Here is a 19,546-nt window from a genome sequence, read left to right as displayed (position 1 = left end):
AGGCTGTCCAACGACAAAGCAGACTATGAGGCCTTTGAATCGTTTTTAATGCACGGCAATATTTTCACTCTTATTGACCGAGGATCCACTGCCCTGCGTCGACGGGAACCACAACGGCTGAACCTGTCTGACACGGGAGTAATATCGCTTGCCACGGGTGCCTCGTGTGCCATCATCTGTACTGCGCGCATCTTGATCAAAGTTAATACTCCCGTGGCCGGCCGCAACGCGCCTCTCAATCGACAATACAGATTGACCAACAAAAAAACAGAATTTGCGGCCTTGAGATCGTTTCTAATGCGTGGCAATATTTTCACTCTTACTGACGGAGGATCCACTGCCCTGCGTCGACGGGATCCACAACGGCTGAACATGTCTTGCACGGCAGGAATATCGCTTGCCACGGGTGCCACGTGTGCCATCATCTGTACTGCGCACATCTTGGTCAAAGTTAATACTCCCGCCGCCGGCCGCAACGCGCCTCGCGATCGACTATTCAAAGGCTGACCAACGACAAAACGGACTATGCGGCCTTTGGATCGTTTCTAATGGACGGCAATATTTTCACTCTTATTGATGGAGCATCCACTGCCGTGCGTTTCCGGGAACAACAACGGCTGAATCTGTCTGACACGGCAGAAATATCGCTTGCCACGGGTTCCACGTGTCCCATCATCTGCACTGCGCACATCTTCCTCAAAGTAAATACTGCCGTCACCGCCCGAAACGCGGTTCTCGATCGACTATACAAAGGCTGACCAAAGACAAAACGGACTATGAGGCCTTTTGATCGTTTCTAATGCACGGCAATATTTTCCCTCTTATTGACGAAGGATCCACTGCCCTGTGTCGATGGGATCCACAACGGCCTTGCCTATCTGATACGGCAGGAATATCGCTTGCCAGGGGTGCTGCGTCTGCCATCATCTGTACTGCGCGCATCTTGGTCAAAGTTAATACTCCCGTCGCCGGCCGCAACGGGCCTCGCGATCGACTATACAAAGGCTGACCAGCGTTAAAACGGACTATGCGGCCTTTGGATCGTTTCTAATAGACGGCAATATTTTCACTCTTACTGACGGAGGATCCACTGCCCTGCGTCGACGGGATCCACAACGGCTGAACATGTCTTGCACGGCAGGAATATCGCTTGCCACGGGTGCCACGTGTGCCATCATCTGTACTGCGCACATCTTGGTCAAAGTTAATACTCCCGCCGCCGGCCGCAACGCGCCTCGCGATCGACTATTCAAAGGCTGACCAACGACAAAACGGACTATGCGGCCTTTGGATCGTTTCTAATGGACGGCAATATTTTCACTCTTATTGATGGAGCATCCACTGCCGTGCGTTTCCGGGAACAACAACGGCTGAATCTGTCTGACACGGCAGAAATATCGCTTTCCACGGGTTCCACGTGTCCCATCATCTGCACTGCGCACATCTTCCTCAAAGTAAATACTGCCGTCACCGCCCGAAACGCGGTTCTCGATCGACTATACAAAGGCTGACCAAAGACAAAACGGACTATGAGGCCTTTTGATCGTTTCTAATGCACGGCAATATTTTCCCTCTTATTGACGAAGGATCCACTGCCCTGTGTCGATGGGATCCACAACGGCCTTGCCTATCTGATACGGCAGGAATATCGCTTGCCAGGGGTGCTGCGTCTGCCATCATCTGTACTGCGCGCATCTTGGTCAAAGTTAATACTCCCGTCGCCGGCCGCAACGGGCCTCGCGATCGACTATACAAAGGCTGACCAGCGTTAAAACGGACTATGCGGCCTTTGGATCGTTTCTAATAGACGGCAATATTTTCACTCTTACTGACGGAGGATCCACTGCCCTGCGTCGCCGGGAACAACGACGGCTGAACCTGTCTGACACGGGAGTAATATCTCTTGCCACGGGTGCCTCGTGTGCCATCATTTGTACTGCGCACATCTTCGTCAAAGTAAATACGGCCGTCACCGCCCGAAACGCGCCTCTCGATCGAATATACAAAACCCGACCAACGACAAAATGAAATTTGCGGCCTTGGGATCGTTTCTAATGCACGACAATATTTTCACTCTTACTGACGGAGGATCCACTGCTCTGCGTCGACGGGAACCACAACGGCTGAACCTGTCTGACACGGCAGGAATATCCCTTGCCACAGTTGCCGCGTCTGCCATCATCTGTACTGCGCACATTTTTCTCAAAGTAAATACTCCCGTCACCGCCCGAAACGCGCCTCGCGATCGACTATTCAAAGGCTGACCAACGACAAAACGGACTATGCGACCTTTAGATCGTTTCTAATGCACGGCAATATTTTCACTCTTACCGACGCAGGATCCACTGCCCTGTGTCGATGGGATCCACAACGGCCTTGCCTATCTGATACAGCAGGAATACCGCTTGCCAGGGGTGCTGCGTCTCCCACCATCTGTACTGCGCTCATCTTGGTCAAAGCAACTACTCCCGTCACCGCCCACAACGGGCCTTACGATCGATTATACAAAGGCTGACCAAAGACAAAACGGACTATGTTAATGCGGCGAGTTGGGCGTGTTGGTACATAGTTTTCTAGAAAAGCAGCGCTGAACAGACGAGGACAGAGACGAGGCGACAAGGACGGGCGCTGAACTGACAACAATTTTTTATTGAAGGAATTCACATTTATAAACGTAGTGCAGCTACCGTTCGCGCATGCTCAGGAAAGTCAGCTCTTTTGGTGAAAGGGCGATAGAGGCTGTGCTGACGCAGCCCTCTCCCAGGCTATATATCTGATTTGATTCAGCTATTTCTCTGGTCATACGTACACTGCTCTTTCTGATTATGGAGGTGTCACCGAGTGCAGGAGTACAATCTAGGCAAGTGATACAGTGACTTGCGAGGAAGCCTTCAAAATCTTTTCCCTCGCGTGCATTTTTCACGTTCAAGGCATGCTCTCTTAACCTCTCGTTCACGCATCTCCCAGTTTGGCCAACATACGTCTTTCCACAACTTAACGGAATTTTGTAAACTACACCTTCTGTGCAATCAACATAAGGCCGCCTATGTTTTTTGCCACAGCCACGCTTCTGGGTCGCCTCCGGATTAGTGATCCTGCAAAGCTTGGACAGCTTGTGAGGGGCAGAGAAGACCACTTTCACGTCGTAACGCTGGGCTACCTTTTTCAGATTGTGCGAAAGTGAGTGTATGTAAGGTATAACAGCTACCTTCTGCCTGCGCTGTGCGCGGCTATCGCACGTATGCACCTTGCTGCGCATGTGTTTTAGGCAGCTTTCAGCGACTGAAACCAGGAGGTGGTGCGGGTACCCAGCGCTAAGCAGTCTATCTGCTTGACGATTGAATGCTTGCGACATCAGATGCGGGCAGGATTTGCCGAGAGCGTTCTTGAGGCAAGACATGGCAATAGCTCGTTTAACGAGCTTGGAGTGGGCGGAGTTGAACGCCAGAAGTGGTTTGTTGGCGCGCGGTTCATAGCACCAGCAGACACCATCATCTTTAAAGTGGAACCGGATGTCTAGAAATCTAATTTGGCCATTTACTGGAAGTTCGTGGGTGAGGTCAAGAGGATTCATCACAATACCGAATAAACCCAGTACATTCTTAGTGATACGTTGAATCGCCTGCGCGTCACAGTCTAAGACAACTAAAAAATCGTCCACGTAACGAAAAACCTTGATAACATTGCTGTCCATGGGAGAAGCGAGCAGTTGACGATCGAAATGAGCCAGCAGAAGGTCACTGAGAACCGGGGCTATGCAGGACCCGATACATATACCCTGCTTTTGTAGGTGGGGCATCCCTTCAAACTGGATATAGGTTGATTGGAGATAAAACTTTAAAAGTTCTAAAAAACCCCCAACTGTGATCCCCGCAGTATTTTGAAAAGCAATGGAGCCATATTTGTCACTGGAAAGCTCAACGCACTCAAGGATGAGCTTGTGAGGTAAAGAATAAAAGAGATCTTTAATGTCAATGGAGAAAGCCTGGTAGCATTTGTCAGTGTTAGTGCTAAAAAATTCTAAAACCTGGTTGGAATTGTTAACAATAAACGGGTCGTCCACGGGTAAAAGCTTAAGATGGAGCTGTAAAAAACGAGCAACAGAGTGCTGCCATGTACCAGTTTCAGAGACTATGGTTCTCAGTGGCACATCTACCTTATGGGTTTTAGCGCTAAAAAAGACATCTAAAAAATCTTTCTTGCTCTTATCGATCGCCTTGACAAGATCAGATAGATTCAACCGCTCGCAAAGTTTCTTCGCTCTGGACTTGACTTTGCCTAGAGACACCTTTGCATGACCAGAAAACACAGCAGAAATAGCTTCCCTAGATTTGGATATGAACACTGAGCTAGGCAATACAGCGAATCCGCCTTCTTTGTCAGCTAGGAGAAGACGAAGCGAGTGGTCACGTAGGAAACTAATTACACGTCTCACGGGTAGACAGTGCTCGGTACTCTTCCAACGATTAAGGATGTCAACACCTTCTGAGACAAAGCGGGTGCTCGCTTCGGTCGAGGTGAGGCGCGACACCTGACGTACTAAAGACAGTTGTTCTAGTCTAGATTCCTTGGGCGGTACCGCAAACTTAGGGCCGAGAGAAAGGACACGACTGACGTAAGCTGGCAAAGTTACATCACCTATGACATGCACCTTGCATTGTGGTCCTTGCGGCTCATGAGCAGGCCTGGCCCTCAGTCTTCTCAGCACTTGTTGCCAGAGGAACTCTGTTGTTTGGTCGGCAAGGCTGTGGAAAGCCCGCAGCTCACGGTGGTTCGAGGAATCTTGTCCCATGCTGCAGACCTGGGCACTCAGGAGGTCGCGGTACAGGCGTGCTTGGCGTCTCCATTCCGATCGGAGGATCTTAACAACGCGTATTCCATGACCGAAAGAAGGCGGGAGTCCACCGAACAAGGCGCTGACATCTTGGGGTAGTCGCTTGGCTCGAAGGCAGAAGGAAAGTTCCCGAGCTCGGCACACTGAGACGGCAATGCGTGAAACAGTAGAACACGGATCGGACAGAACACACGAGGAAAAAGAGCCCTTTGTACTAGAAATGAACTTGGTTAATGCGGCGAGTTGGGCGTGTTGGTACATAGTTTTCTAGAAAAGCAGCGCTGAACAGACGAGGACAGAGACGAGGCGACAAGGACGGGCGCTGAACTGACAACAATTTTTTATTGAAGGAATTCACATTTATAAACGTAGTGCAGCTACCGTTCGCGCATGCTCAGGAAAGTCAGCTCTTTTGGTGAAAGGGCGATAGAGGCTGTGCTGACGCAGCCCTCTCCCAGGCTATATATCTGATTTGATTCAGCTATTTCTCTGGTCATACGTACACTGCTCTTTCTGATTATGGAGGTGTCACCGAGTGCAGGAGTACAATCTAGGCAAGTGATACAGTGACTTGCGAGGAAGCCTTCAAAATCTTTTCCCTCGCGTGCATTTTTCACGTTCAAGGCATGCTCTCTTAACCTCTCGTTCACGCATCTCCCAGTTTGGCCAACATACGTCTTTCCACAACTTAACGGAATTTTGTAAACTACACCTTCTGTGCAATCAACATAAGGCCGCCTATGTTTTTTGCCACAGCCACGCTTCTGGGTCGCCTCCGGATTAGTGATCCTGCAAAGCTTGGACAGCTTGTGAGGGGCAGAGAAGACCACTTTCACGTCGTAACGCTGGGCTACCTTTTTCAGATTGTGCGAAAGTGAGTGTATGTAAGGTATAACAGCTACCTTCTGCCTGCGCTGTGCGCGGCTATCGCACGTATGCACCTTGCTGCGCATGTGTTTTAGGCAGCTTTCAGCGACTGAAACCAGGAGGTGGTGCGGGTACCCAGCGCTAAGCAGTCTATCTGCTTGACGATTGAATGCTTGCGACATCAGATGCGGGCAGGATTTGCCGAGAGCGTTCTTGAGGCAAGACATGGCAATAGCTCGTTTAACGAGCTTGGAGTGGGCGGAGTTGAACGCCAGAAGTGGTTTGTTGGCGCGCGGTTCATAGCACCAGCAGACACCATCATCTTTAAAGTGGAACCGGATGTCTAGAAATCTAATTTGGCCATTTACTGGAAGTTCGTGGGTGAGGTCAAGAGGATTCATCACAATACCGAATAAACCCAGTACATTCTTAGTGATACGTTGAATCGCCTGCGCGTCACAGTCTAAGACAACTAAAAAATCGTCCACGTAACGAAAAACCTTGATAACATTGCTGTCCATGGGAGAAGCGAGCAGTTGACGATCGAAATGAGCCAGCAGAAGGTCACTGAGAACCGGGGCTATGCTGGACCCGATACATATACCCTGCTTTTGTAGGTGGGGCATCCCTTCAAACTGGATATAGGTTGATTGGAGATAAAACTTTAAAAGTTCTAAAAAACCCCCAACTGTGATCCCCGCAGTATTTTGAAAAGCAATGGAGCCATATTTGTCAATGGAAAGCTCAACGCACTCAAGGATGAGCTTGTGAGGTAAAGAATAAAAGAGATCTTTAATGTCAATGGAGAAAGCCTGGTAGCATTTGTCAGTGTTAGTGCTAAAAAATTCTAAAACCTGGTTGGAATTGTTAACAATAAACGGGTCGTCCACGGGTAAAAGCTTAAGATGGAGCTGTAAAAAACGAGCAACAGAGTGCTGCCATGTACCAGTTTCAGAGACTATGGTTCTCAGTGGCACATCTACCTTATGGGTTTTAGCGCTAAAAAAGACATCTAAAAAATCTTTCTTGCTCTTATCGATCGCCTTGACAAGATCAGATAGATTCAACCGCTCGCAAAGTTTCTTCGCTCTGGACTTGACTTTGCCTAGAGACACCTTTGCATGACCAGAAAACACAGCAGAAATAGCTTCCCTAGATTTGGATATGAACACTGAGCTAGGCAATACTGCGAATCCGCCTTCTTTGTCAGCTAGGAGAAGACGAAGCGAGTGGTCACGTAGGAAACTAATTACACGTCTCACGGGTAGACAGTGCTCGGTACTCTTCCAACGATTAAGGATGTCAACACCTTCTGAGACAAAGCGGGTGCTCGCTTCGGTCGAGGTGAGGCGCGACACCTGACGTACTAAAGACAGTTGTTCTAGCCTAGATTCCTTCTCTGAAACTGGTACATGGCAGCACTCTGTTGCTCGTTTTTTACAGCTCCATCTTAAGCTTTTACCCGTGGACGACCCGTTTATTGTTAACAATTCCAACCAGGTTTTAGAATTTTTTAGCACTAACACTGACAAATGCTACCAGGCTTTCTCCATTGACATTAAAGATCTCTTTTATTCTTTACCTCACAAGCTCATCCTTGAGTGCGTTGAGCTTTCCAGTGACAAATATGGCTCCATTGCTTTTCAAAATACTGCGGGGATCACAGTTGGGGGTTTTTTAGAACTTTTAAAGTTTTATCTCCAATCAACCTATATCCAGTTTGAAGGGATGCCCCACCTACAAAAGCAGGGTATATGTATCGGGTCCTGCATAGCCCCGGTTCTCAGTGACCTTCTGCTGGCTCATTTCGATCGTCAACTGCTCGCTTCTCCCATGGACAGCAATGTTATCAAGGTTTTTCGTTACGTGGACGATTTTTTAGTTGTCTTAGACTGTGACGCGCAGGCGATTCAACGTATCACTAAGAATGTACTGGGTTTATTCGGTATTGTGATGAATCCTCTTGACCTCACCCACGAACTTCCAGTAAATGGCCAAATTAGATTTCTAGACATCCGGTTCCACTTTAAAGATGATGGTGTCTGCTGGTGCTATGAACCGCGCGCCAACAAACCACTTCTGGCGTTCAACTCCGCCCACTCCAAGCTCGTTAAACGAGCTATTGCCATGTCTTGCCTCAAGAACGCTCTCGGCAAATCCTGCCCGCATCTGATGTCGCAAGCATTCAATCGTCAAGCAGATAGACTGCTTAGCGCTGGGTACCCGCACCACCTCCTGGTTTCAGTCGCTGAAAGCTGCCTAAAACACATGCGCAGCAAGGTGCATACGTGCGATAGCCGCGCACAGCGCAGGCAGAAGGTAGCTGTTATACCTTACATACACTCACTTTCGCACAATCTGAAAAAGGTAGCCCAGCGTTACGACGTGAAAGTGGTCTTCTCTGCCCCTCACAAGCTGTCCAAGCTTTGCAGGATCACTAATCCGGAGGCGACCCAGAAGCGTGGCTGTGGCAAAAAACATAGGCGGCCTTATGTTGATTGCACAGAAGGTGTAGTTTACAAAATTCCGTTAAGTTGTGGAAAGACGTATGTTGGCCAAACTGGGAGATGCGTGAACGAGAGGTTAAGAGAGCATGCCTTGAACGTGAAAAATGCACGCGAGGGAAAAGATTTTGAAGGCTTCCTCGCAAGTCACTGTATCACTTGCCTAGATTGTACTCCTGCACTCGGTGACACCTCCATAATCAGAAAGAGCAGTGTACGTATGACCAGAGAAATAGCTGAATCAAATCAGATATATAGCCTGGGAGAGGGCTGCGTCAGCACAGCCTCTATCGCCCTTTCACCAAAAGAGCTGACTTTCCTGAGCATGCGCGAACGGTAGCTGCACTACGTTTATAAATGTGAATTCCTTCAATAAAAAATTGTTGTCAGTTCAGCGCCCGTCCTTGTCGCCTCGTCTCTGTCCTCGTCTGTTCAGCGCTGCTTTTCTAGAAAACGGACTATGAGGCCTTTTGATCGTTTCTAATGCACGGCAATATTTTCACTCTTATTGACGGAGGATCCGCTGCCCTGCGTCGACTGGAACCACAACGGCTGAAGCTGTCTGACACGGCAGGAATATCGCTTGCTACGGGTGCCTCGTGTGCCAACATCTGTACTGCGCACATCTTGGTCAAAGTTAATACTCCCGTCGCCGGACGCAACGCGCCTCTCAATCGACTATACAAAGGCTGACCAACAAAAAAACGGAACTTGCGGCCTTGGGATCGTTTCTAATGCACGACAATATTTTCACTCTTATTGACGGAGGATCCACTGCCCTGCGTCGACGGGATCCACAAAGGCTGAACCTGTCTTACACGAGAGTAATATCTCCTGCCACGGGTGCCTCGTGTGCCATCATTTGTACTGCGCACATCTTCATCAAACTAAATACGGCCGTCACCGCCCGAAACGCCCCTCTCGATCGAATATACAAAACCCGACCAACGACAAAATGAAATTTGCGGCCTTGGGATCGTTTCTAATGCACGGCAATATTTTCACTCTTACTGGCGGAGGATCCACTGCCCTGCGTCGACGGGAACCACAACGGCTGAACCTGTCTGCCACGGGAATAATATCGCTTGTCACGGGTGCCTCGTGTGCCATCATCTGTACTGCGCGCATCTTGATCAAAGTAATACTCCCGTGGCCGGCCGCAACGCGCCCCTCAATCGACAATACAAAGACTGACCAACAAAAAAACAGAATTTGTGGCCTTGAGATCGTTTCTAATGCATGGCAATATTTTCACTCTTACTGACGGAGGATCCACTGCCCTGCGTCGACGAGAACCACAACGGCTGAACCTGTCTGACACGGCAGGAATATTTCTTGCCACGGGTGCAGCGTCTGCCATCATCTCTACAGCGCACATCTTGCTCAAAGTAAATACTCCCGTCACCAGCTGAAACGCGCCTCGCGATCGAATATACAAAGGCTGACCAACGACAAAACTGACTATGCGGCCTTTGGATCGTTTCTAATGCACGGCAATATTTTCACTCTTACCGACGCAGGATCCACTGCCCTGTGTCGATGGGATCCACAACGGCCTTGCCTATCTGATACGGCAGGAATATCGCTTGCCAGGGATGCTGCGTCTGCCATCATCTGTACTGCGCGCATCTTGGTCAAAGTTAATACTCCCGTCGCCGGCCGCAACGCGCCTCTCAATCGACAATACAAAGGCTGACCAACAAAAAAAATACAGAATTTGCGGCCTTGGGATCGTTTCTAATAGACTGCATTATTTTCACTCTTATTGACGGAGGATCCACTGCCCTGCGTCGACGGGATCCACAAAGGCTGAACCTGTCTGACACGGGAGTAATATCTCTTGCCACGGGTGCCTCGTGTGCCATCATTTGTACTGCGCACATCTTGGTCAAAGTTAATACTCCCGTCGCCGGCCGAAGCGCGCCTTTCAATCGACAATACAGAGGCTGAACAACAAAAAAACGGAACTTGCGGCCTTGGGATTGTTTCTAATGAACGGCAATATTTTCACTCTCACTGACGGAGGATCCAATGCCCTGCGTCGACGGGAACCAGAACGGCTGAACCTGTCTGACACGGGAGTAATATCGCTTGCCACGGGTGCCTCGTGTGCCATCATCTGTACTGCGCGCATCTTGATCAAAGTTAATACTCCCGTGGCCGGCCGCAACGCGATTCTCAATCGACAATACAAAGATTGACCAACAAAAAAACAGAATTTGCGGCCTTGAGATCGTTTCTAATGCATGGCAATATTTTCACTCTTACTGACGGAGGATCCACTGCCCTGCGTCGACGGGAACCACAAAGGCTGAACCTACCTGACACAGTAGGAATATCCCTTGCCACGGGTGCCGTGTCTGCCATCATCTGTTCTGCGCACATTTTGCTCGAAGTAAATACTACCGTCACCACCCGAAACGCGCCTCGCGATCGACTATACAAAGGCTGACCAATGACAAAACGAGCTATGCGGCCTTTAGATCGTTTCTAATGCACGGCAATATTTTCACTCTAACTGACGGAGGATCCACTGCCTTGCGTCGCCGGGAACAACAACGGCTGAACCTGTCTGACACGGGAGTAATATCTCCTGCCACGGGTGCCTCGTGTGCCATCATTTGTACTGCGCACATCTTCATCAAAGTAAATACGGCCGTCACCGCCCGAAACGCGCCTCTCGATCGAATATACAAAACCCGACCAACGACCAAATGAAATTTGCGGCCTTGGGATCGTTTCTAATGCACGGCAATATTTTCACTCTTACAGACGGAGGATCCGCTGCCCTGCGTCTACTGGAACCACAACGGCTGAACCTTTCTGACACGGCAGGAATATCCCTTGCCACGGGTGCTGCGTCTGCCATCATCTGTACTGCGCACATCTTGATCAAAGTTAATACTCCCGTGGCCGGCCGCAACGCGATTCTCAATCGACTATACAAAGGCTGAGCAACAAAAAAACGGAATTTGCGGCCTTGGGATCGTTTCTAATGCACGGCAATATTTTCACTCTAACTGACGGAGGATCCACTGCCTTGCGTCGCCGGGAACAACAACGGCTGAACCTGTCTGACACGGCAGGAATATCCCTTGCCACGGTTGCCGCGTCTGCGATCATCTGTACTGCGCACATCTTGGTCAAAGTAAATACTCCCGTCGCCGGCCGCAACGAGCCTCGCGATCGGCAATACAAAGGCTGACCAACGACAAAACGGACTATGCGGCCTTTGGATCGTTTCTAATGCACTTCAATATTTTCACTCTTACTGACGGAGGATCCACTGCCCTTGAGATCGTTTCTAATGCATGGCAATATTTTCACTCTTACTGACGGAGGATCCACTGCCCTGCGTCGACGGGAACCACAACGGCTGAACGTGTCTGACACGGCAGGATTATTTCTTGCCACGGGTGCCGCGTCTGCCATCATCTGTACAGCGCACATCTTGCTCAAAGTAAATACTCCCGTCACCAGCCGAAACGCGCCTCGCGATCGAATATACAAAGGCTGACCAACGACAAAACTGACTATGCGGCCTTAGGAACGTTTCTAATGCACGGCAATATTTTCACTCTTACTGACGCAGGATCCACTGCCCTGTGTCGAAGGGATCCACAACGGCCTTGCGTATCTAATACGGCAGGAATATCGCTTGTCACGGGTGCCACGTCTGCCATCGTCTGTACTGGGCACATCTTGGTCAAAGCAACTACACCCGTCACCGCCCACAACGGGCCTCGTGATCGACTATACAAAGGCTGACCAGCGTTAAAACGGACAATGCGGCCTTTGGATCGTTTCTAATGGACGGCAATATTTTCACTCTTACTGACGGAGGATCCACTGCCCTGCGTCGCCGGGAATAGCAAAGGCTGAATCTGTCTGACACTGCAGGAATATCCCTTCCACAGGTTCCACGTGTCCCATCATCTGCACTGCGCACATCTTCCTCAAAGTAAATACTGCCGTCACCGCCCGAAACGCGGTTCTCGATCGACTATACAAAGGCTGACCAAAGACTAAACGGACTATGAGGCCTTGTGATCGTTTCTAATGCACGGCAATATTTTCCCTCTTATTGACGGAGGATCCGCTGCCCTGCGTCGACTGGAACCACAACGGCTGAACCTGTCTGAAACGGCAGGAATATCGCTTGCTACGGGTGCCTCGTGTGCCAACATCTGTACTGCGCACATCTTGGTCAAAGTTAATACTCCCGTCGCCGGACGCAACGTGCCCCTCAATCGACAATACAAAGGCTGACCAACAAAAAAACGGAATTTGCGGCCTTGGGATCGTTTCTAATGCACGACAATATTTTCACTCTTAATGACGGAGCATCCACTGCCCCGCGTCGACGGGAACCACAAAGGCTGAACCTACCGGACACAGTAGGACTATCCCTTGCCACGGGTGCCGTGTCTGCCATCATCTGTTCTGCGCACATTTTGCTCGAAGTAAATACTACCGTCACCACCCGAAACGCGCCTCGCGATCGATTATACAAAGGCTGACCAACGACAAAACGAGCTATGCGGCCTTTGGATCGTTTCTAATGCACGGCAATATTTTCACTCTAACTGACGGAGAATCCACTGCCTTGCGTCGCCGGGAACAACAACGGCTGAACCTTTCTGACACGGCAGGAATATCCCTTGCCACGGTTGCCGCGTCAGCGATCATCTGTACTGCGCACATTTTGCTCAAAGTAAATACTCCCGTCACCGCCAGAAACGCGCCTCGCGATCGACTATTCAAAGGCTGACCAACGACAAAATGAAATTTGCGGCCATGGGATCGTTTCTAATGCACGGCAATATTTTCACTCTTACTGACGGAGGATCCACTGCTCTGCGTCGACGGGAACCACAACGGCTGAACCTGTCTGACACGGCAGGAATATCCCTTGCCACAGTTGCCGCGTCTGCCATCATCTGTACTGCGCACATTTTTCTCAAAGTAAATACTCCCGTCACCGCCCGAAACGCGCCTCGCGATCGACTATTCAAAGGCTGACCAACGACAAAACGGACTATGCGACCTTTGGATCGTTTCTAATGCACGGCAATATTTTCACTCTTACCGACGCAGGATCCACTGCCCTGTGTCGATGGGATCCACAACGGCCTTGCCTATCTGATACAGCAGGAATACCGCTTGCCAGGGGTGCTGCGTCTCCCACCATCTGTACTGCGCACATCTTGGTCAAAGCAACTACTCCCGTCACCGCCCACAACGGGCCTCACGATCGATTATACAAACGCTGACCAACGAGAAAACGGACTGTGAGTCCTTTGTATCGTTTCTAATGCACGGCAATATTTTCACTCTTACTGGCGGAGGATCCACTGCCCTGCGTCGACGGGAACCACAACGGCTGAACCTGTCTGACACGGGAGTAATATCTCTTGCCTCGGGTGCCTCGTGTGCCATCATTTGTACTGCGCACATCTTGGTCAAAGTTAATACAACCGTCGCCGGCCGCAACGCGCCTCACAATCGACAATACAAAGGCTGAACAACAAAAAAACGAAATTTGCGACCTTGGGATCGTTTCTAATGAACGGCAATATTTTCACTCACACTGACGGAGAATCCAATGCCCTGCGTCGACGGGAACCAGAACGGCTGAACCTGTCTGACACGGCAGGAATATCCCTGGCCACGGGTGCTGCGTCTGCCATCATCTGTACTGCGCACATCTTGGTCAAAGTTAATTCTACCGTCACCGCCCAAAACGCGCCTCGCGATCGACTATACAAAGGCTGTCCAACGACAAAACGGACTATGAGGCCTTTGGATCGTTTCTTTATGCACGGCAATATTTTCACTCTTATTGACGGAGGATCCGCTGCCCTGCGTCGACTGGAACCACAACGGCTGAACCTGTCTGACACGGCAGGAATATCGCTTGCTACGGGTGCCTCGTGTGCCATCATCTGTACTGCGCACATCTTGGTCAAAGTTAATACTCCCGTCGCCGGCCGCAACGCGCCTCTCAATCGACAATACAAAGTCTGACCAACAAAAAAACAGAATTTGCGGCCTTGAGATCGTTTCTAATGCATGGCAATATTTTCACTCTTACTGACGGAGGATCCACTGCCCTGCGTCGACGGGAACCACAACGGCTGAACATGTCTGACACGGCAGGATTATTTCTTGCCACGGGTGCCGCGTCTGCCATCATCTGTACAGCGCACATCTTGCTCAAAGTAAATACTCCCGTCACCAGCCGAAACGCGCCTCGCGATCGAATATACAAAGGCTGACCAACGACAAAACTGACTATGCGGCCTTAGGAACGCTTCTAATGCACGGCAATATTTTCACTCTTACTGACGCAGGATCCACTGCCCTGTGTCGATGGGATCCACAACGGCCTTGCGTATCTAATACGGCAGGAATATCGCTTGCCACGGGTGCCACGTCTGCCATCGTCTGTACTGGGCACATCTTGGTCAAAGCAACTACACCCGTCACCGCCCACAACGGGCCTCGTGATCGACTATACAAAGGCTGACCAGCGTTAAAACGGACAATGCGGCCTTTGGATCGTTTCTAATGGACATCAATATTTTCACTCTTACTGACGGAGGATCCACTGCCCTGCGTCGCCGGGAATAGCAACGGATGAATCTGTCTGACACTGCAGGAATATCCCTTGCCACGGGTGCCGCGTCTGCTATCATCTGTACACGCACATCTTGGTCAAAGTTAATACTACCGTCACCGCCCGAAACGCGCCTCACGATCGACTATACAAACGCTGACCAACGACAAAACGGACTGTGAGTCCTTTGGATCGTTTCTAATGCACGGCAATATTTTCACTCTTACTGGCGGAGGATCCACTGCCCTGCGTCGAAGGGAACCACAACGGCTGAACCTGTCTGACACGGGAGTAATATCTCTTGCCACGGGTGCCTCGTGTGTCATCATTTGTACTGCGCACATCTTGGTCAAAGTTAATACAACCGTCGCCGGCCGCAACGCGCCTCTCAATCTACAATACAAAGACTGACCAACAAAAAAAAACGGAATTTGCGACCTTGGGATCGTTTCTAATGAACGGCAATATTTTCACTCTCCCTGACGGAGAATCCAATGCCCTGCGTCGACGGGAACCAGAACGGCTGAACCTGTCTGACACGGCAGGAATATCCCTGGCCACGGGTGCTGCGTCTGCAATCATCTGTACTGCGCACATCTTGGTCAAAGGTAATACTACCGTCACCGCCCGAAACGCGCCTCGCGATCGAATATACAAAGGCTGTCCAACGACAAAACGGACTATGAGGCCTTTGAATCGTTTTTAATGCATGGCAATATTTTCACTCTTTTTGACGGAGGATTCACTGCCCTGCGTCGACGGGAACCACAACGGCTGAACCTGTCTGACACGGGAGTAATATCGCTTGCCAAGGGTGCCTCGTGTGCCATCATCTGTAATGCGCGCATCTTGATCAAAGTTAATACTCCCGTGGCCGGCCGCAACGCGCCTCTCAATCGACAATACAAAGACTGACCAACAAAAAAACAGAATTTGCGGCCTTGAGATCGTTTCAAATGCATGGCAATATTTTCACTCTTACTGACGGAGGATCCACTGCCCTGAGTCGACGGGAACCACAACGGCTGAACCTGTCTGACACGACAGGAATATTTCTTGCCACGGGTGCCGCGTCTGCCATCATCTGTACAGCGCACATCTTGCTCAAAGTAAATACTCCCGTCACCAGCCGAAACGCGCCTCGCGATTGAATATACAAAGTCTGACCAACGACAAAACTGACTATGCGGCCTTAGGAACGTTTTTAATGCACGGCAATATTTTCACTCTTACTGACGGAGGATCCACTGCCCTGGGTCGACGGGATCCACACCGGCTGAACCTGTCTTACGTGGCAGGAATATCGCTTGCCACAGGTGCCACGTGTGCCATCATCTGTACTGCGCACACCTTGGTCAAAGTTAATACTCTCGCCGCCGGCCGCAACGCGCCTCGCGATCGACTATACAAAGGCTGACCAACGACAAAACGGACTATGCGGCCTTTGGATCGTTTCTAATGGATGGCAATATTTTCACTCTTTTTGACGGAGCATCCGCTGCCCTGCGTTGCCGGGAACAACAACGGCTGAATCTGTCTGACACGGCAGGAATATCGCTTGCCAAGGGTGCCACGTGTGCCACCATCTGCACTGCGCACATCTTCCTCATAGTAAATACTGCCGTCACCGCCCAAAACGCGGCTCTCGATCGGCTATGCAAAGGCTGACCAAAGACAAAACGGACTATGAGGCCTTTGGATAGTTTCTAATGCACGGCAATATTTTCACTCTTATTGACGGAGGATCCGCTGCCCTGCGTCGACTGGAACCACAACGGCTGAACCTGTATGACACGGCAGGAATATCGCTTGCTACGGGTGCCTCGTGTGCCATCATCTGTACTGCGCACATCTTGCTCAAAGTAACTACTCCCGTCAATGCCCGAAACGCGCCTTTCAATCGACTATGCAAAGGCTGACACACAAAAAAACAAAATTTGCGGCCTTGGGATCGTTTCTAATGCCCGGCAACATTTTCACTCTTTTTGACGGAGGATCCACGGCCCTGTGTTTACGGTAACCACAACACTGAACCTGTCTGACACGGCAGGAATATCGCTTGCCACGGGTGCCACGTGTGCCATCAACTGAACTGCGCACAACTTCCTCAAAGTAAATACTGCCGTCACCGCCCGAAACGCGCCTCTCGATCGACTATACAAAAGCTGACCAACGACAAAACGGACTGTGAGTCCTTTGGATCGTTTCTAACGCACGGCAATATTTTCACTCTTACTGGCGGAGGATCCACTGCCCTGCGTCGACGGGAACCACAACGGCTGAACCTGTCTGACAGGGGAGTAATATCTCTTGCCACGGGTGCCTCGTGTGCCATCATTTGTACTGCGCACATCTTGGTCAAAGTTAATACTTCCCTCGCCGGCCGCAACGCGCCTCACAATCGACAATACAAAGGCTGAACAAAAAAACGGAATTTGCGATCTTGGGATCGTTTCTAATGAACGGCAATATTTTCACTCTCACTGACGGAGAATCCAATGCCCTGCGTCGACGGGAACCACAACGGCTGAACCTGTCTGACACGGCAGTAATATCGCTTGCCGCGGGTGCCTCGTGTGCCATCATTTGTACTGCGCACATCTTGGTCAAAGTTAATACTTCCGTTGCCGGCCGCAACGCGCCTCACAATCGACAATACAAAGGCCGAACAACAAAAAAACGGAATTTGCGACCTTGGGCTCGTTTCTAATGAACGGCAATATTTTCACTCTCACTGACGGAGAATTCAATGCCCTGCGTCGACGGGAACCAGAACGGCTGAACCTCTCTGACACGGCAGGAATATCCCTGGCCACGGGTGCTGCGCCTGCCATCATCTGTACTGGGCACATCTTGGTCAAAGTAAATACTCACGTTACCGCCCGAAACGTGCTTGTTTATCGACTATACAAAGGCTGAACAACGGCTAAACGGAATTTGTGGCATAGGGATCGCTTCTAATGCGTGGCAATATTTTCGCTGTTACTGACCAAGGATCCACTGCCCTGCGTCGACAGCAACCACAACGGCTGAGCCTGTATGATACGGCAGGAATATCACTTGCCACGGGTGCCATCATCTGCGCTGCGCACACCTTGGTCAAAGTAAATACTCCCGTTACCGCCAGAAACGGGCTTGTTTATGGACTATACAAAGGCTGACTAACGAATAAACAAAATTTGCGGCCTAGGGATTGTTTCTAATGCACGGAAATATTTTCACTCTTACTGATCGAGGATCCACTGTCCTACGTCGACGGCAACCACAGAGGCTGAGCCTGTCTGATACGGCAGGAATATCGCTTGACACGGGTGCCAGCTGTGCCATCATCTGCACTGAGCACATCTTGGTGAAAGTAAATACTTCCGTTACCGCCCGAAACGCGCTTGTTTATCGACTATACAAAGGATGACCAATAACTAAACGGAATTTGCGGACCTGAGCTCGTTTCTAATGCATGGCAATATTTTCACTCTTATTGACGGAGGATCCGCTGCCCTGCGTCGACGGCAACCACAACGGCTGAGCCTGTCGGATACAGCAGGAATATCGCTTGCCACGGGTGTCACGTGTGCCACCATCTGCACTGCGCACATCTTGGTCAAATTAAATACTCCCGTAACCGCCCGAAACGGGCTTGTTTATCGACTATACAAAGGCTGAACAACGGCTAAACGGAATGTGCGGCCTAGGGATCGTTTCTATTGCACGGCAATATTTTCACTCTTACTGACGGAGGATCCGCTGCCCTGCGTCGACGGCAACAACAACGGCTGAGCCTGCCGGATACGGCAGGAATATCGCTTGCCACAGGTGTCACGTGTGCCATCATCTGCACTGAGCACATCTTGGTGAAAGTAAATACTCCCGTTACCGCCCGAAACGCGCTTGTTTATCGACTATACAAAGGATGATCAATAACTAAACGGAATTTGCGGACCTGAGATCGTTTCTAATGCACGGCAATATTTTCACTCTTACTGTCGGAGGATCCGCTGCCCTGCGTCGACGGCAGCCACAACAGCTGAGCTTGTATGATACGGCTGGAATATCGCTTGCCACGGGTGCCACGTGTGCCATAATCTGCACTGCGCACATCTTGGTCGAAGTAAATACTCCCGTTACCGCCCGAAACGCGCTTGTTTACTGTATATACAAAGGCTGAACAACGGCTAAACAGAATTTCTGGCATAGGGATCGTTTCTAATGCACGGCAATATTTTCGCTCTTACTGACGGAGGATCCGCTGCCCTGCGTCGACAGCAACCACAACGGCTGAGCCTGTATGATACGGCAGGAATATCGCTTGCCACGGGTGCCACGTGTGCCATCATCTGCGCTGCGCACATCTTGGTCAATGTGAATACTCCCGTTACCGCCCGAAACGTGCTTGTTTATCGACTTTACAAAGGCTGAACAACGGCTAAACGGAATTTGTGGCATAGGGATCGCTTCTAAAGCGTGGCAATATTATCGCTCTTACTGACGGAGGATCCACTGCCCTGCGTCGACAGCAACCACAACGGCTGAGCCTGCATGGTACGGCAGGAATATCGCTTGCCACGGGTGCCACGTGTGCCATCATCTGCGCTGCGCACATCTTGGTGAAAGTAAATACTCCCGTTACCGCCCGAAACGTGCTTGTTTATCGACTATACAAAGGCTGAACAACGGCTAAACGAAATTTGTGGCATAGGGATCGCTTCTAATGCGTGGCAATAT

The sequence above is a fragment of the Amblyomma americanum genome, chromosome 7 (assembly GCF_052857255.1).
Source record: "Amblyomma americanum isolate KBUSLIRL-KWMA chromosome 7, ASM5285725v1, whole genome shotgun sequence".
In the NCBI taxonomy this organism is placed as follows: Eukaryota; Metazoa; Arthropoda; class Arachnida; order Ixodida; family Ixodidae; genus Amblyomma; species Amblyomma americanum.
This window is presented reverse-complemented; position numbering follows the sequence as displayed.